We start from the raw sequence: 15,927 nt of genomic DNA, 5'->3' as shown, positions 1-15,927 counted from the left end.
CTTATGGATCATAAGAAAAGTGGTGCGTTCATGATAAGTGATTAAGATCAGAGGAAAATTTTGCTTAATAAAATTACTATGCATTTCTAATTGAAGCTAAAGATGTTAATGTTTCATCAGGAGTAAAAAAACATCAATTTCTTAAGTTCATTTAAAAGTAAATAATACTATTTTGGGGGCATTCCCCTAAAGGTTGACAACTTTGGGGCTGGGGGAGGGGGCATCACCTCATTCTTTCCTTAGGTTTCACTCTACGAATGCTAACATAATTATAAAGAATGAAAACAGGGAATTAAGCTACAGATTAATTAAATTGCACAGAAAATTAGACTTGTGTCCAACAAGTCAAGTTTCTATTTGAAAATGGATAAATGAGTCAAAACAGAGATGTGGGACCGGGGATTTAGCTCAGTGGTTCTGCTGCCTGCCTCGAAAGCGAAAGGTCCCGAGTTCAATCCCCAGTATCAAAAAAAACCCTAAAAAAACAAAAACAGATCGGCCTTGGCTAAGCATTTGTAACTGTCCCTTGCACTCCAGTGCTCAGTGATTTCCGGGGCAGGCTCCTCAGCACTGACTGTGGGTCTCTGTCTCTGGGTTACAGTATCTGGGCAACGTGTGGCATGAGTGGCAGAGTGACAATGTGGTCAGAGCAACAGCCATCCAAACAGTTGAGATCCCAGAGAAGGCATCCCAAATCTACCACGAGAGAGGGGGGTGTGGGAATTATGATCATTTTTTGTTTGTTTTATTTTTCATTTTTAAAATCTGGGTATGGTTTATGTATGGCAAAATTAATTTACTCTCTTAAAGAACAGTTCTGCAAGTTTCAACAAATGTATGAAGACACATGATCTCCAAATCAAGATACAGAATAGTTCCATTATCCTCAAAAGGTTCATGGACTCCTTTGAAATGAACCACTTCCTCCACCCCAGCCCTGTCAATTATTATTCTACTTTCCATCACTGTAGCTTGGCCCTGTCCACTCTCAGCAACCCTCAGCAATCCCATTCTGTTACATTTACTATCCTGATACTCCCTTCGCTCAACCTATTGTAACTTAAGTTTCTGCCTGATAACTTCACTTCTCTGACACTTGTTCACTGACACATGTAGGAACATATGAATTACCCAATTCAATGGGCACATGTCAGTTTTCCTCAATTTTTCTACAACCTTTGCCACAATAGATTCCTTTTTTTTTTTTTTTTGGTACTGGGGATTGAACTCGGGTCCTTGTGCTTATGCAGCAGGCAGCAAAACCACTCAGCTAAATCCCCGGCCCAGATTCCTTTTTTTAATATTCTCTCCTGCTTTGGCCTCCATGACTCATTTTTCCAATTCTCCAACTATTCCCCCTAGACTCTCCCATCTCCCTTCCACCTCCATCATTGAATAGCAATTTTAACTGGTGTAGTAGACTCCCTGGGGGTTGCTTCTACACAGCCACATTACCCTTTCTTCCCATTCACACTTCTGTTCAGGTATTTTTCCTGAGGGGAGGTGAGTGGGCTCAGCCTCAGGAGTGAATCCTTTGCCATCCCTGGAAATATATCCCTGGCCAGTGAGATGTAAGGAGAAAGTAGGGGTGGAGTGGGAAGCTTCTGGAAACGATCCTCCACCTCCCTTCATACTTAATTCCTGCTTAAAAAAGGAGAGAAATGACTAACATTATTGTGATATAAAAGAAATATATATGTATTTGGTCTTCAACCTCAGGTCCTGGCATAGAGCTCCTAAAACCCTAAGTGATAAGGATGCTAAAATCATCTTTTATTCTAATACTTCATCTTTTACCCCCATTCCTTGGAATTTCCTGAAGACAGGAGCATCTGTTGTTCTAATAAGGCAACTCTTGCTTGGCTCCTGGGTAGCTTTAGGATGGAGCCTCATCATCAGAAAGCTCAAACTATGATGAGAAGCTTGGAACTTAGAGCCCTATCTGCCATCTCTGGAAAAGGGAGATAAGCTGAAGAGTCTACCTTTTCCCTAGACATTCTTATTCATTCCCATGGCACCATGAATGTCATGCATGTTTACCATCTTCAACTTTCCCTAGACCTTTCTTCCAGATCCACAAATATGGTACTGCCCCCCCCTGCACATCTGTGATAGACACTGACATGGATCACCCAGATTCACCTTCAAGAAGAGACTCACTGCCCCAGTGGCTATGGCTGTGGTGAGCAGGTACCTCCAGCAGTCAGGCCCTTGCTGAAGCACAGAGTACCCATTTCCGGGTTTATATCCATCCCAAGATGATCCACATCAGTGATCCAAGATGATCCCGGCAGGGGCATAAAGGCTTGGTCATTTGGCTTAACAGTGAACAGCTCCAGTGACCATCCTTTAAGATGGCCCCCAGGAAGGGATGGCCCTGCCCCAGGCCGCTCGGGGTCCGAGTGAGAGCCAGGAGCGCAGGGAGCCCGGGCCAGGCTCAACCGGTGCAATGGGACCCGCAGCAGAGAATAAACATGGCTGAGCTTTCCAAGCCAGAAGGACCAGTAGATTGGAAGTAAGGATGCATAGCTCTGGAATCTCAGCTCATGAAATTTAGAGTTCAAGCAAGCAAGATAAGAGAGCTCTTAGCAGAAAAGATGCAGCAGCTTGAGAGACAAGCTATTGATGCTGAACGTCAGGCATAGAAAGCTTTTCAACGGGTACAAGTTATGGAAGAGAAATTAAAAGGAGCTAACATTCAAACCAGCGAATCAGGGCTGGGGATTTAGCTCAGTGGTTCTGGCGCTTGCCTCGAAAGCACAAGGTCCAGAGTTCGAGCCCTGGTACCAAAAAACAAAAACAAACAAAAAAAACCCCAGCATATCAGAAATAAGGTTATATAAAAAATGTCAAGATCTAGAGTCTCTAATACAGGAAAAAGATAACATCATTCAGAACTTGGAACTGCAACTTGAAAAGCAGAAACAAATAAGAATATAGGAAGCTAAAATAATAGAATAGAAAGCCACTAAGATCAAGGAATGGGTAAGTGTAAAATTAAATGAGCTAGAATTGGAGAATCAGAATCTTTGTTTGATCAACCAAAAGCAAACTGAAGAGGTAAGAACAATACAGCCAAAACTACAAGAAGTTCAAGGAAAGAAGTTGTCTGCTCCCTCTACACCAAAGCTTTCGGAAGGGCAGCGCTGAGCAGGTTGACGTTTGGGTACTTTTCATCTTGTGCAAGAAGTCCTCAAATAGTAAAATATGAGGAAATAAGCAAGCTATCACCTAAAGAACCTGAATTCACCGAAGGGAAAGACATAGAAGAAGTGGAAATTCCAGAGAACAGTGCTGATAACCAAGTTCAAGAAACCAACAGAGGCCCAGAAACATTGCATCAGGCCCCTTACAACTCAGAACAAAACTGGAAAACAAGAACCAGCTGTACAACAGATGGTGGCACATCCCAGAATTCTGGGGCTCCCGTGAGTGACTGGAGTTCTGATGAGGAAGATGGGAGCAAAGAAAGATCTAAGTCCAGGTGCACATGCACCCTCTCCAACCACACATCAGAGGAAGGTATGAAGTGCGGCAGGCTGGGAAGCAAAGCATATCTGACAGCATCTGATGATAGCAGCTCTATATTCCAGGAAGAGACTTTTGGCATAAAAAGGCCAGAACACAAGAAGCTATATTCTTTGTAACAGGAGGCCCAATGGAAAGGTCAGAATAGTCTTCTTGGAAAGGGAAGTTCTGCATCAAGTAAGAAGGAGCGCGACAGTTCCTCAGATGAACTAAATAAAAGATTTCAATCCCAGAGACTGAATTATTCATCCTCATCAGGTGAGGCCAACACCCCAGAGCCCTGTTTTGACTCCTGCTTTAACTCCAAAGCATCCTAACTTGCTCCCTGGAAAAGGAACATCATTAGTGCCTTCATCACACCTGGCACCCCCAAAGTTAAGGATTCCTAATGTTTTCAGTATAAGTGTAGCACTCGTCAAAAGGCACTTAAGCCAGCCACAGGTAAGTTCTGACAGGATGTTTGGTACCAACAGAAATGCTATAAGCGTGATACGACCATAGAGACCTCAGGAAACAGATCTAGATCTAGTTGACGGTGATAGTGAAATTTTAGAGAATATGGACATGAGTTGTCATGATGGATTATTTTCCTATGACTCCCTGGAATCTCCATATTCAGGTGACCAGGAAACTTGTGACTCAGCAAAGAAGGCAGTGAGCAGCAAACTCCCCACTCACTCCTCCCATGCACCAGTTTCCCTCTTGGTAATTATATTCCTGTATAGGATACATCCATGGTGGCTCTTTCTCAACACTCATTTTTAGGTTTTACTTCTTTTCCCAACTTCTTTTCAAATCCAGTTCGGTTCTGACAATTTTCAGATTCCCAAATATAATTTCCCCTTCGTATACACCACTGAGTTGAGAAGACAGATGGAAATCAAAATATTACCTTATTTACTAATAAAACAGAGTTTTAGAGAATTGGCAAGCAAATGTGCTTTCCAATACTGAACTTTGGAATTAGCTAGAATTATTCCCCCAGCCTAGGCAGGCCTGGACCATCCCAGGCTTCCTTCAGAGAGATGATGCCCCTCTACACTACAACTTGAAGAAACAGACAGATGTTTGTTTTCTGTGAAGGAGAAGAAAGTGCTAGGCTCTGTGTGCTGAGGAGGAGGACAAAGTGAATGGGTGAAGAGAGATCAGGAGCGCTTAATTACTGTCCCTCCACAAAGAAAGAAACATCAGCAGATGGGAAAGAAGGTTTCCCTCTAACTGTGATACTTTTGTGTGATTCTGAACCAGGACACTTGATTCTTAAAAAAAAAAAAAAAAAAGAAGAAGAAGAATGTCATGGGCCCAGCATTTCTGCCTGATTGCCATCTGCCCAACCCTGTTTCCTTTTCTTGCTTTTCACAGGTTGGTCCCAAGGGAACTCCCTAAAAACTATTCTCTATGCTAACTGCCTTCCAGAATTGGCTTCTATGAGAAACAAATGTGCAACAATATCTTCTCCTGGATGCTAAGGAGACCTTAAGAGGATAGAAAGGAAAAGCGGATTACCTGGTTCTCTACTTAGGGTCTTACAAGGCACAGCTGGGCTCTTATCTACAAGGGTATAGAGAACAATCAGCTTCTAAGTTCATTTAGGCTGTTGGCAGAAATCCACTCCTTGTGTATGTAGGACTGAGGTCCTTTCTTCATTACTGGCTGTCAACTGGACACTTCTTAATTCCTTACAGGCCTCCATGTTCCTTGGCATGTGACCTTTTTCTTCAGAGCCAACAATGGTAACTAATTCTTCTCATTTAACAGAATCTCTCTCTCCAAATTTCTCTCCCACCAGCCAGAGAAAACTCTAAGGTCTTAAAGGGGCTCATGTGAATAAGTTAGGCCCACACAAATCTTTTTTATTTTTTTATTTTTTGATACAGGATCTTCCTATGTATTCCAGTTCAGCCTTGAGCTTACTATGTGGCCCAGGCTGACCTTCTGCCTCAGGCTTCCTAGTACTGGGATTAAAAGGGCAAGCCACCATGACAGGCCAGATCATTTTAATGTCAATCTTTTTTTTTTTGGTACCGGAAATCGAACTCACGACCTTGCGCTTGCGAGGCAGGTGCCAGAACCACTGAGCTAAATCCCTGGCCCTTTAATGTCAATCTTAAGGTCAATTGTGCAATTGTGTCTTAAAACCATTCAAGGAGTGACATTTTAATCATCTTCACAGGTCCGAGGGATTAGGTCAAGGAATCTTGTGTTGCAGAGATGCATTTGTAAAACTCTGCCTGCCACAAGAATAACATTCTGGAAATAGCCGATATATGCAACTGGTATGAAATTCCAAAAGTACAAAAGGGGTACAGTGAAAGATGACCCCTCTATTCTCCATCCCTTGACCACCCGCCTAGCAAAAGCCACTGACAATGGTTCTTCAACCACTGCATCACACAAATGTCATGGTTTTTTAACTTTTTTTTTTTTTACAATTGTATCTTTTATTTGTTTTTTGTTGTTGTTTTTTGTTGTTTTGTTTTTTGAGCCAGGATCTCACTACATAGTTCAGGCTGGCCTTGAACTCATTATGCAGTCCAGACTGGCCTTGAATGCCACCATGTCCAGCATTAAACATTTTATCTTGTAGATCGATCACTTTGTACCATAATTTATTAGTTCTGCATGAGTATTTGGGTATTTAGAATACTTGGCCTTTACAAAAAAATGCTATATGTAAGCCCTCTGTACTCAAATGTGAAATATATGTAGGGTACATTTCTAAAGAAGTATAATTGTGGTGTCAAGGATTATATGGATTTGTCATTTTTAAAACTGTCTGTTGTTACACTTCCTCAAGAGAGAGTGTTATCAAACTTCTTGAATTTTTCAGTTGAATAAGTCCAGTAAGAAAATACCTTCAGCTGGGTGTGGTGGTGTGTGAAAGTAATTCTAGTGCTCAGGGAAATGAGGCAGGAGGATTGCTGCCTGGGGTATCATACACAGTGAGTTCAAGGTCAGCCTGAATTATATAGCAAGACCCTTACTCCAAAAACAAGAAAAAAATGATATATTTTTGCCAGTGTAATTTTGATTTTCTTAATTTGAGTGAGCTGGGGGACATTTTTTTAAAAAGGGAATGATACGTATTTCCATGACATCCTGCTAAGTCCTATGGAGTTGCCATTCTGGTTCCTGTCTGAGCTACAATTGGTCTTGCTTAAATAATCAAAGTTAACTTCTATTATTCAGACCACAACACTTATTATAAATTGTGAGTGCAAAATTACCATTAGATAACTGAGCCTTGAGGGAGCATCATGTATAGAATTCTTTTTCTACCTGAGTTCTAGATTGAGAAACGTGGATTAAAGCAGATGGACATCAAAATATCATCTTTCTTACCGATGAGTCAAAGCTTTCATTATATGAATCTGCAGGGTGAGACAGAGACCACCCTATCACATCAGCACTGCACAGCCATGGGCTTTCCCATCATCCCTGGCAGGAGCAGAGCTTTACTGCTTTGCTCATCTCCCTATGAGACTAGGTTAGAACAGAGCCTCACACTCCAGACAAGCCAACCCAAAGAGGGACAGACTACAGAGCCACTCCATGCATGCCCTGCCTACTCTCAAGTCCACCATTTTAAAAACCACACATTCTCTCCTAGGGTGACATGAACCCAAGGGTGTACGGAGGCTAGAAAGCATCCCTAATCGGTGAGCCTCCCGTTGGAAGTAAATTGCAAGACTGGGAAATTAGTTAATTGCTCCAACAATTAGCACTGGAATCATGCTTCTTTGATTCAGTCTCCTATAAAGTATGGGAAAGTTTGAGAAAAATACAGAATAGTTAAGTTTCCTTAAAAAAAAAAAAAAAAAAAAAATCAACAACTATGCTTCCCAAACTTGCAAAGCTGTGGGATTTCACTGTAGAAGGGCCATGTCTGTATGGACAGAGAAAGCTGTGTTTAATCCAGAGCCTAACAGAGAACACTAAGCCCATGGTTTGGGATTTCAGAAAGTTGTAACAGCTCACTTTATCAAGTAAGTATATGCAGCAACTGTGAGTTGATTCTATGTTGCTGGAGAGCCACACACACTCCCTAGATGGCCCTGAGCTGTATAAACATGGCTGAGCTTTGGCACTACCAAATATAATGGCCTGTTGGAATCATCCCATCAGCATGACTGCAAGTGACAGAATAGGACTTAGGATTTAGAATATTTGATCAAATGGATTGCCTATGTTCATTTATTTTCTATAGCAACACAGTGAGTAGCCACAGTACTTTAAACACATTGTTTCTTCTGTATGTGCTCTGAGTTGTTTGGAATTCAGTTCAGAATTATTTCTTAGAGATATACTGTAGTTCCAGCACTATACTACAGGATGAAAAGGGGGGCAGAGCACCCATCTGTCACCAAGCACTTTGCTGTCTAGTGGAACCTAAGAGCTACCAATAGGGTGGCTTGAGCTGAGCACTCTTAAGCCTTGTGGGAATTTGAATCACATCAGTCAGTCCTGTGCACCTTTTGAATGAAGTACCTGTGGTGGGCCAAATAAGGCACCTCCTACTCCAAAGATACCTACCTCCAGATAGGATAAAAGTATGTTATATGTATGTACAAATTGTAACAATGAAAGTCACATTATTCTGTATCATTAATACATGCTAATAAAAAAATTTAAAAGCCATGTAAAAACAAAGCAAAATATATCTACTTCCAAATCTCTGAAACATGTGAGTATATTTCTTCACATAGCAAAAGGAGTTCAAAGCTCTTGAGATGAGAAAATCACCATGGATAACCCAGGTGGGTTCAGTGTCATCACAAGGGTCTTTATAAATCGAACAAGGTCAAGTCAGAGATGTGGCAAGGAAATTAACACCCACGGCACTGCAAAAATGTAAATCAATGCTAGTCTTCTTGTTAAATTTGTTTTGAAAAATAATTTTCTAGAATTATCTAATATATCTCATTTTAAATAATAATACTTTCAAACTTTCTCAATTTTAATTGAAATAGAGTAGATAACAATAGGTAGAACCCACATATACAAATACTGTGGGTTCTCAATTTTTAAGTATCTTGAGACCATAAAGTTTGAGAACTATTGTCCAAAGCATGGCTGTCATTTTTTCACTGATCTGTACATTCGTTTGTTTTTCAGGGTATTTGGGATACAAATCATTTGGCAGTTATGTTTTACAAACATCTCATCTGCTGCTCATGTTTTTATTTATGGTGCCTATTTTTCTACAGAACACTTAAGAGCACTACAGTCCTATCTTGTACAAGTGTTGCACTTTCATCTCTTATTTTAAAGAAATCCTTCTGTTTTGAAAAATCATGGAGATAAATTATAGATTCTTATTAAAATGTTTTTGCTCCTCACATTGATATCTTTAACCTATGTAGCTTACTTTTGGGAGGGTGAAGGGTATTGTTTTCACTCTCAAAGTAGCTAGCCACATTCTCTCAACAGCTACACTCCTGTGTAGGCATGGCCTCTTTCTGGGCTCTTGTGTTCATACCTCGATCTACTGACCTGCACCGGACACCAGTCACACTGCATCACTGCCACTGCCACTGTAGGCTCTGATGATGCCAGCAGGGCCAAAGTGAAGGAACACAATCAGCCTGTGGAAGCTAGAAAAAGCATGGAGGTAGATTCTCCCAGAAAGCCTACAGAAGGAACTAGCCATGCCAAAACCTTGACTTTCACTCAGAGATCCTTTTAAGACAGCTGATCTCCAAAACTATAACATAAGAAATTCATGCTGTTTTAGGTCACTAAGTTTGTGGTAGCTCATTGTAGCAGTAATAGTAAACCAATATAATACCATTACCATCATATTACTGATGGCAAGGCTCAGCTGAGTTAATTAATTTGTTAAAGGTCACACAGCAGGTGAGTGGCAGAGCTGGGATTCAAACCAAGGTCCATTTGCTTGCAAAAAACCATGTTCATGCCTCTGAAGTATAGTCACTCATTCAATACAGAACAATTTGATGGAGTCCAGGACAACACTAGGCAGCCTTACAGCAAGTGTTAGATAGATGTTAAGTTTGTAAATATGTCTATTTTGGGCTCAGAATCCCAGGGAGTTGGTGACAGTTCCAAAGCAAAGCGGCTTCCAAATCTCAAATAGGAAAAGAAACCATTTTTACAGATATTTCTGCCATACTCAACCCTGTACAACTCTTCTTAGGGCCCTTGAGGCAGCTGACCATGGGGTCCAGAGACTGGATGTTGCCAGACCTACCTCTTCAGAAGGCACCAAGGGGATTCATGGAATCAAGGGAGGTCACCTGGTCCAGTTCTTCACAGAATGGCAACAAAACTAAGATCCAGAGGAGAACACACTGTAGAGGAAGATTTGGGTAATGACTAATTGGCAATTAAATCCACATGCTTCGGTGAACTCCTGGGGGAAAAGAGCTGGAACAGATGGGAACTAACATGTAATAAGGGCATTTGTGCAGCACTGTGGTAGGCTATTTGCATATGATACTACATACAATTTTAGCCAGTAACTTATGCAAAAGGAAACAGGTTCAGAGCTCTAATGTAATATGCCAAAGTTAACAAAGCTTGTAAAGCCTAGAGCTGGGATTTGAACCCATGTATTTCTAATTTCATGATCCAGACTCTGATTTGTTCACCCTGCTCTTATGTACAAATGGAGGACTGAGCCATCTCTGCCTTCTGATTTTAAGCACTTCAAGAGGCTCCTCACACCAACCTTCATCTATGAAGATTTCTTCATTGTTACAACTGTTAGTAGGGCAGGGTCTTTAGAAAGCAGAACAAAGGGCTCATGGGGGAGCTATTTGGATTAGGATAGAAGGTTGGATCTGAGACTTTCTCCTGAGACACTCATCTCAGCTCTAGTCTGACTTGAACACTTGAAGCCAAGAGTTCCTGAGTTCAAAGTAATTGCCAGAGAAACACAACAGGTGTATCTCTCCAGCTGCCCAATTTTCCTCTGAGGTAACCTGAATCCAGAATGCATGTATCTCAGCTACCAAGTGACTGCAGATAGGCCTGCTTGCTTTGTATGAGGGAATTTCTCAAAACCCCTAGTAGTGATCTGCATGTGCACATTTTTCACAACACAAAGTTGGAAGTGGGGGGGGATACATGCAGTACTGATTTTTAAAAAATATGCAGTGAGGGATCTTTGTCTTGATGCAGCAATCTCACATACATACATGAACATTTCTCATTATTAGAGAAGGACTTCAAGAAGTAAAATGGCTTCCTTTAACACACAGCTAAAAGCAAAATGTGACCGTGGCCTCTAAAGATGTTCCAACCTTGGCCTGACTTCTGGCTTTTTAGTGAAGGTATCATAGAGCAAAAATTATCATAGGCTGAAATGATTAAGAATTTATTTGTGGTACTATTGTGGAATTACCTAACACTTGGCTTGGGCTTGGCTAGTGTGAAAATGGTGTGAAGGTTCTGTGAGGCTCCCAGGCTGCCAGTCAGATCACTAAGTTTATCCCTGATCAAAGGCCAGTACAGGTATGGTAAGGACCGCACCCTGATGTCACTGGCAAGAAGCAACGACGAACCTGTTTGTTGTTCAGAAGAAAAGAGTTGCTCAAAACTATTTTCATTGCTTCAAGTTTAAACTTGAATTCAAATAGAATTGAAACTTCAATTCTTTAAGATGTATGACAATTTTATAGTGCAGCCTTGACTTAAGCTATTGTCTCCTACACTGTTAATAAAACAGAAGCAGATGTGCTTTATTAGGATAACAATCTGGCAGTGCAGAACATCTTTTTACCCTAATATTTTCCCTTCCAGGAACTGGTCCTAAGGGAAGGAAAATAAAAGCAGCATAGATGAGGGCCGGGGATTTGACTCAGTGGTTTCGCTGCCTGCTGCGCAAGCGCAAGGACCCAAGTTTGATCCCCGGTACCGAAAAAAAAAAAAAAAAAAGCTGCATAGATGTACATGTACATGTATCTGTTAGAATGTGGTGATGAAAAATCAGAAAGCCTAAAGAACCATAAATAGGAAACTGCTTAAATTATGGAAAATCATAAATTATGTAGGTTTTTAAATAATACTGCCATAAGTTGACATGAAACAGGTAAAAAATATGTGGAAAGCAAGTTTTAAAAACAGTATCAAGAGGAAAAGTTCAGTTTTTTAAACCTATCTGCCTAGTAATAGTCCTAGGAGATAAACAGTAAAATGTTTAAATGTGTAGGATTCCAGAGGATATTTGTCTTCTTTATATTATTCTGAATGTTTTACAAAGAAAATTTTATAGCTTCATTCTTCACAGACACCATTTCTGAGCTAACAAAAATGAAACCAGGTTGTGAAAATCTGCTGCTCTTTTCTGGAAAATGAAGATATTTTAAACTCAAAAAAATAACACAACAAATTGTCCCTAACAATCTTGCCAGAAACATAAGAGTATAATGTCTACTACTCAAAAAATAACCCCTAATTGGTTAATCTTGTAGTTAGGACAAAAGTATAAGTAGGGGAATTAAGAACAATGAAATCACTGCAAAAAAGTAGTGTCCTAAAAACAGGGTTGCCAATAACTGCTTTCACTGGGACAGGCAGTGTTGTGAGCATGCTTGCCAGAAGAGGGCACTGCTGCCTGGACATCACTACAGGTGAACAATCTAGGAGCAGTAGCCCCGCTGCTGTCCGTTAGGCACCCTGCTGCGTGTCCTGCCAGAAGACTGGCTGGCTGTAACTGTGCACTTGCCAGGCAGGAAGCTCACTATCTGGTAAGAGACCTTTCTACTGCTGGATGGAACTGCTGAAATTGTGCTTAATACTCTGAGACAAGTGTTACCACTGGTCTTACAGAGAAGTCTGAGTTCTTTTACAATTTGAAAACAAGAAAAGTATCTTAAAATATTAAAAAGTACATAGTACTTTGTCTAAATAGTTAAATAAAGCTGTTTCCATGACCTTTTCATTTTCAGAAACTGTTAGAAACATTCTCTAAAAATTAAATGACTTGTAGTGCATAGCAGTTTGAGCCTTTGCTATTTTCAGAAGGCACTCAGCATCTAAAGGAACAATGTTGAACCTCTGCCTCATTTTAATGGCAAAGTACTTATCTGTACAAATGTACTGAACTTTCTAATATAATTAATGATCTCTCATCTTCAAGATAGCTGTAGCTGGAAATAATTTGTTCCCTGGACACAAAGAATTTCAGTATATACAGAAGCATTTTAAAAAAACACTATAGGACTAATTTAATCACTCATTTCACTCCAAATTCATTGCTTGGGTTACTTCAGAAAACAAAGTGAATAGTTAAATAAAGCAAAAAAGTATTAGACTATTGAAAATAGGCTAATAGTTATCAAAAGCCTACTATATGCCCAGGTCCTATGTTCACTCTTAAGACTTAACCTTCATTTCTGAAAAACTGATCTCCTATATATTTTATAATTTTTTTTTTTTGGTACTGGGGATTGAACTCAGGACCTTGTGCTTGTGTGGCAGGCGGCAGAACCACTGAGCTAAATCCCCAGCCCTATTTTGTAGATTCTTTAAGGACCTGTCACAGAATTTGCCAGGATCACTGACTAAAACTAACAGCTGCAAGGGAGGGTGCAGCCAACTACAAGTCAGAGTTCTAAAAGGGAGAATGAACACTCAGAAAGATGACAGCCTTAGTCACAATGTGTTTGTGGAATATGCCAGGAATAAAAGGTAGAACTTAAACCCTTAACCCCTTACCCCTTAACTATATATCCTGCTAGTGAAGTGGAGCATTAATTTACATTTTTCTGGATGCTTTAAAGTGTTTTGCTAACATTTTTTTTTCACTTTAAAAACAAAAAACCAACTAACTCTGATGAAGTCCCTTTTGTAGCCAAAGTTCCTTTCCTTCCATTTCCAGAGACAAGTGATTCTCTGAATGTCTCTTTCCCATTGATGTTCCCATGCTTTCTCCATATAAATGACAATCAACACAGCATTTTAAAAAACTATATAAATAGCATGCATTTCATCTTCCTTGAAAGCTTGAGTCAGTATTTTTTCAAGGGCCACCCACAGTGACTATAACAGATTAAGTTCATTTATTTTCACGCTGAATTGTCATTTTATAAATAGGCCAAAACATCCATTTTCTTATCCGTGGGCATCTATGTTATTTGCAACTTTCTTAGATTCTAACAATCCAGCTGTGATCATCCTTGTGCGTTTTCTTGTACACACATGCACAGGTTTCTCTAGAGTTTTGCTTGTTAAGCTTTCATGATCACGAGTCACCTACGAAATCTTGTTAACCACAGATCTAACTCAGGTGATACCTGTAAACAGTATTTCTACCCAAGTCCACAGGTGATACTCATGCTTCTGCTGCATGCCATATTGTGGAAAGTAGACTAGGAATTGCTGGGTCACAGAGTGTGCATATTATCCACTTTCTTAGACATCATCAAATTGAACCAATTTTTACACCAAAAATGAATGCGTTTCCATTACTCCATTCTCATCAACACTTGATCTTGCAAGATTTTACCTTTTTCCAATCTGGAAGCACAAAATTAAACATTTTCCTCATTATCAGTGACAATGATTAAAATTTTTTGACTATTCAAGCCTTTTCTGTTTGTAGAATTCACCTGTTTTTCTAATATAACAGTTGTCCAGTGTGGTACAAGGGACTCAAGATCCACTCAGGGATCTGCCAAAGTCTCACCTTTTCCAATTACCTATCTATGTGAGGCAGGATTATCTTCACATATTTTAACCAAAACACACAGCAACAGATTAATTACAGTAGCAAGTAGTAGCCTTGCCCTCTTCTATTAAGCTAAACATTAGATATGTAAAAATATAAAAGGATACTCCTCTCACTAAGCTTTTTATTTTCCTACTTGTTATTTAGTGTTATTTTAATAACTTTAAATTTTCTCAATTTTAATTCTAACAGAGTAAATATCAGGAGATATGATCCACATACACAAAAACTCTAGGTTCTCAATTTTTAAAAGTGAAAAGAGGTTTGGAACCAAAGAATTTGTGAGCTGCTGTTCTAACACATATCATTTTCTCATTGACTTGTAGGGCCTTCTTTTGTCTGTTTTTCAATGCATTTTGGATATGAATCCTAAGTCGTATGTTCTGCAAATATTTTCTCCTAGTCTGCAGCTTGCTTCCTACTTATGGTGCCTACTGTTCTACAGAAGTCTTAAATGTATATAGTCCTATTTCATATAAGGCCTGTGCTTTCATCTCTTACAGTATAGAAATCCTCCCCTTTTGCAAAAGCCTAGATTCTCATTTAAAAATTTGGCTTTTCAAGTATGGCTCTTTAATCCATGTTTAATCTATGTTTTCCTCTTAAAGATAGGCTGTCACAATCTGTCAAAAATCGAGTTCCCATATATGCATAGTCCTGTTTTTTGGCCTTGTATTTTCATCAGATTCGTATCTACTGGGCTATATAGTACCAATCACACATTGCTTAAACTATTACAAATTTCCAGTATTGATATTGACAGGACAAACCCATGCCACTCCCTCTTGTTCTTCAAAATTACCTAGATTTGACTTAAAAGAAACTTTTCCCCCACTCCAAGTAATAAATTTTGGGGTGTGTCAGAAGAACTACCAAGATAAGTCTGGAAGCTGCCATGTTGCTGTCATGGAAGCAAGCCCTAATCAGCTGTGTCAGTGGAGTTCCTATTTCTCTGAGCTCAGCTTACTCTTCTGTGAAATCAGACAAGTGACAATCATTTCCCCTTCCCTCTCCAACTCCAAGAGCCTAAAATCTGAATATGAAGACGTTAAAAAAATTTTAATCAATATGGTACAGGTCAACTGTATTAAAGAGAGATGCTTCAGCATTGCAGATTATGGGAAGCCAAACTTGTACCACACAAACAGTAGCATGTTTAGGAATTTGTCTACGGGGTTAAAAGGTCCTCTGTATAGTTTTACCTTGCAAGTTAGACGAGCATCAGCACGGTAGCACAGATCATTCTCAAGGTTTTGGAGTACTCTAAAATGAAACTGTAGCTTACTATAAGAATTTCATTTCCTGTATGAGTTAAATAATTTCAAGGACAATCTTCTACAAATACAAGAAGTCTCCACCTGGAAATTCTGCCAGAGATGATTTAGAAAGAAAAAGAAAACCTGATAAAGCGTCTACATTTTCTCATAGCATCAAAATATCAACTTTAACTCAGCAGCAATCACAGAACATGCATTTCAATGTGACTGATCTATCATTAACTCATGAAGTTTTGCTTTTTCTCCCTGTGATCAAAGTTAGGAATAAACAAAACGCTTAGCTGGGGATAAGATTACTGTTCCTATTTTGAAATAGGGAAGGTCCCAGTGGGTTTTATAGAATATCTCCAGCTTTTGTACCATTGAAAGAATTATAGAAAGGGATTTTCCCCAACCCTCTCCTCCTAGAGCCCTCAATCCATGTATCTT

General features: G+C 39.7%; 1 protein-coding gene and 1 pseudogene across 15 annotated transcripts in view; one reads left to right on the top strand and one right to left on the bottom strand.

Annotated features, from left to right (window-relative positions):
• Dnajc21 (DnaJ heat shock protein family (Hsp40) member C21) overlaps window positions 1-15,927 on the bottom strand; it is a 106,493-nt gene that overhangs the window by 61,092 nt on the left and 29,474 nt on the right. For 4 of the 15 annotated variants that reach the window (XR_015442222.1, XR_015442223.1, XR_015442217.1 and 1 more), the window contains one exon: window positions 9,740-15,588. The exons of 7 other annotated variants lie outside the window; for them this stretch is intronic. The gene's annotated coding sequence lies outside the window, so the exon portion shown is untranslated. Of the gene's footprint in view, window positions 1-9,739; window positions 15,589-15,927 lie in introns of those variants that run through there. 4 more of the 15 variants (XR_015442220.1, XR_015442221.1, XR_015442218.1 and 1 more) reach the window with 3 other exon arrangements.
• LOC110350081 (pleckstrin homology domain-containing family H member 2 pseudogene) lies at window positions 2,355-4,412 on the top strand (annotated as a pseudogene).

The sequence above is a fragment of the Heterocephalus glaber genome, unplaced genomic scaffold, assembly GCF_053883595.1.
Source record: "Heterocephalus glaber isolate CG9 unplaced genomic scaffold, H.glaber_assembly_v1.0 deba00001538, whole genome shotgun sequence".
Classification (NCBI taxonomy): Eukaryota; Metazoa; Chordata; class Mammalia; order Rodentia; family Bathyergidae; genus Heterocephalus; species Heterocephalus glaber.
The sequence above is the reverse complement of the archived record's forward strand: the minus strand, read 5'-3'. Positions and strand labels throughout refer to the sequence as shown.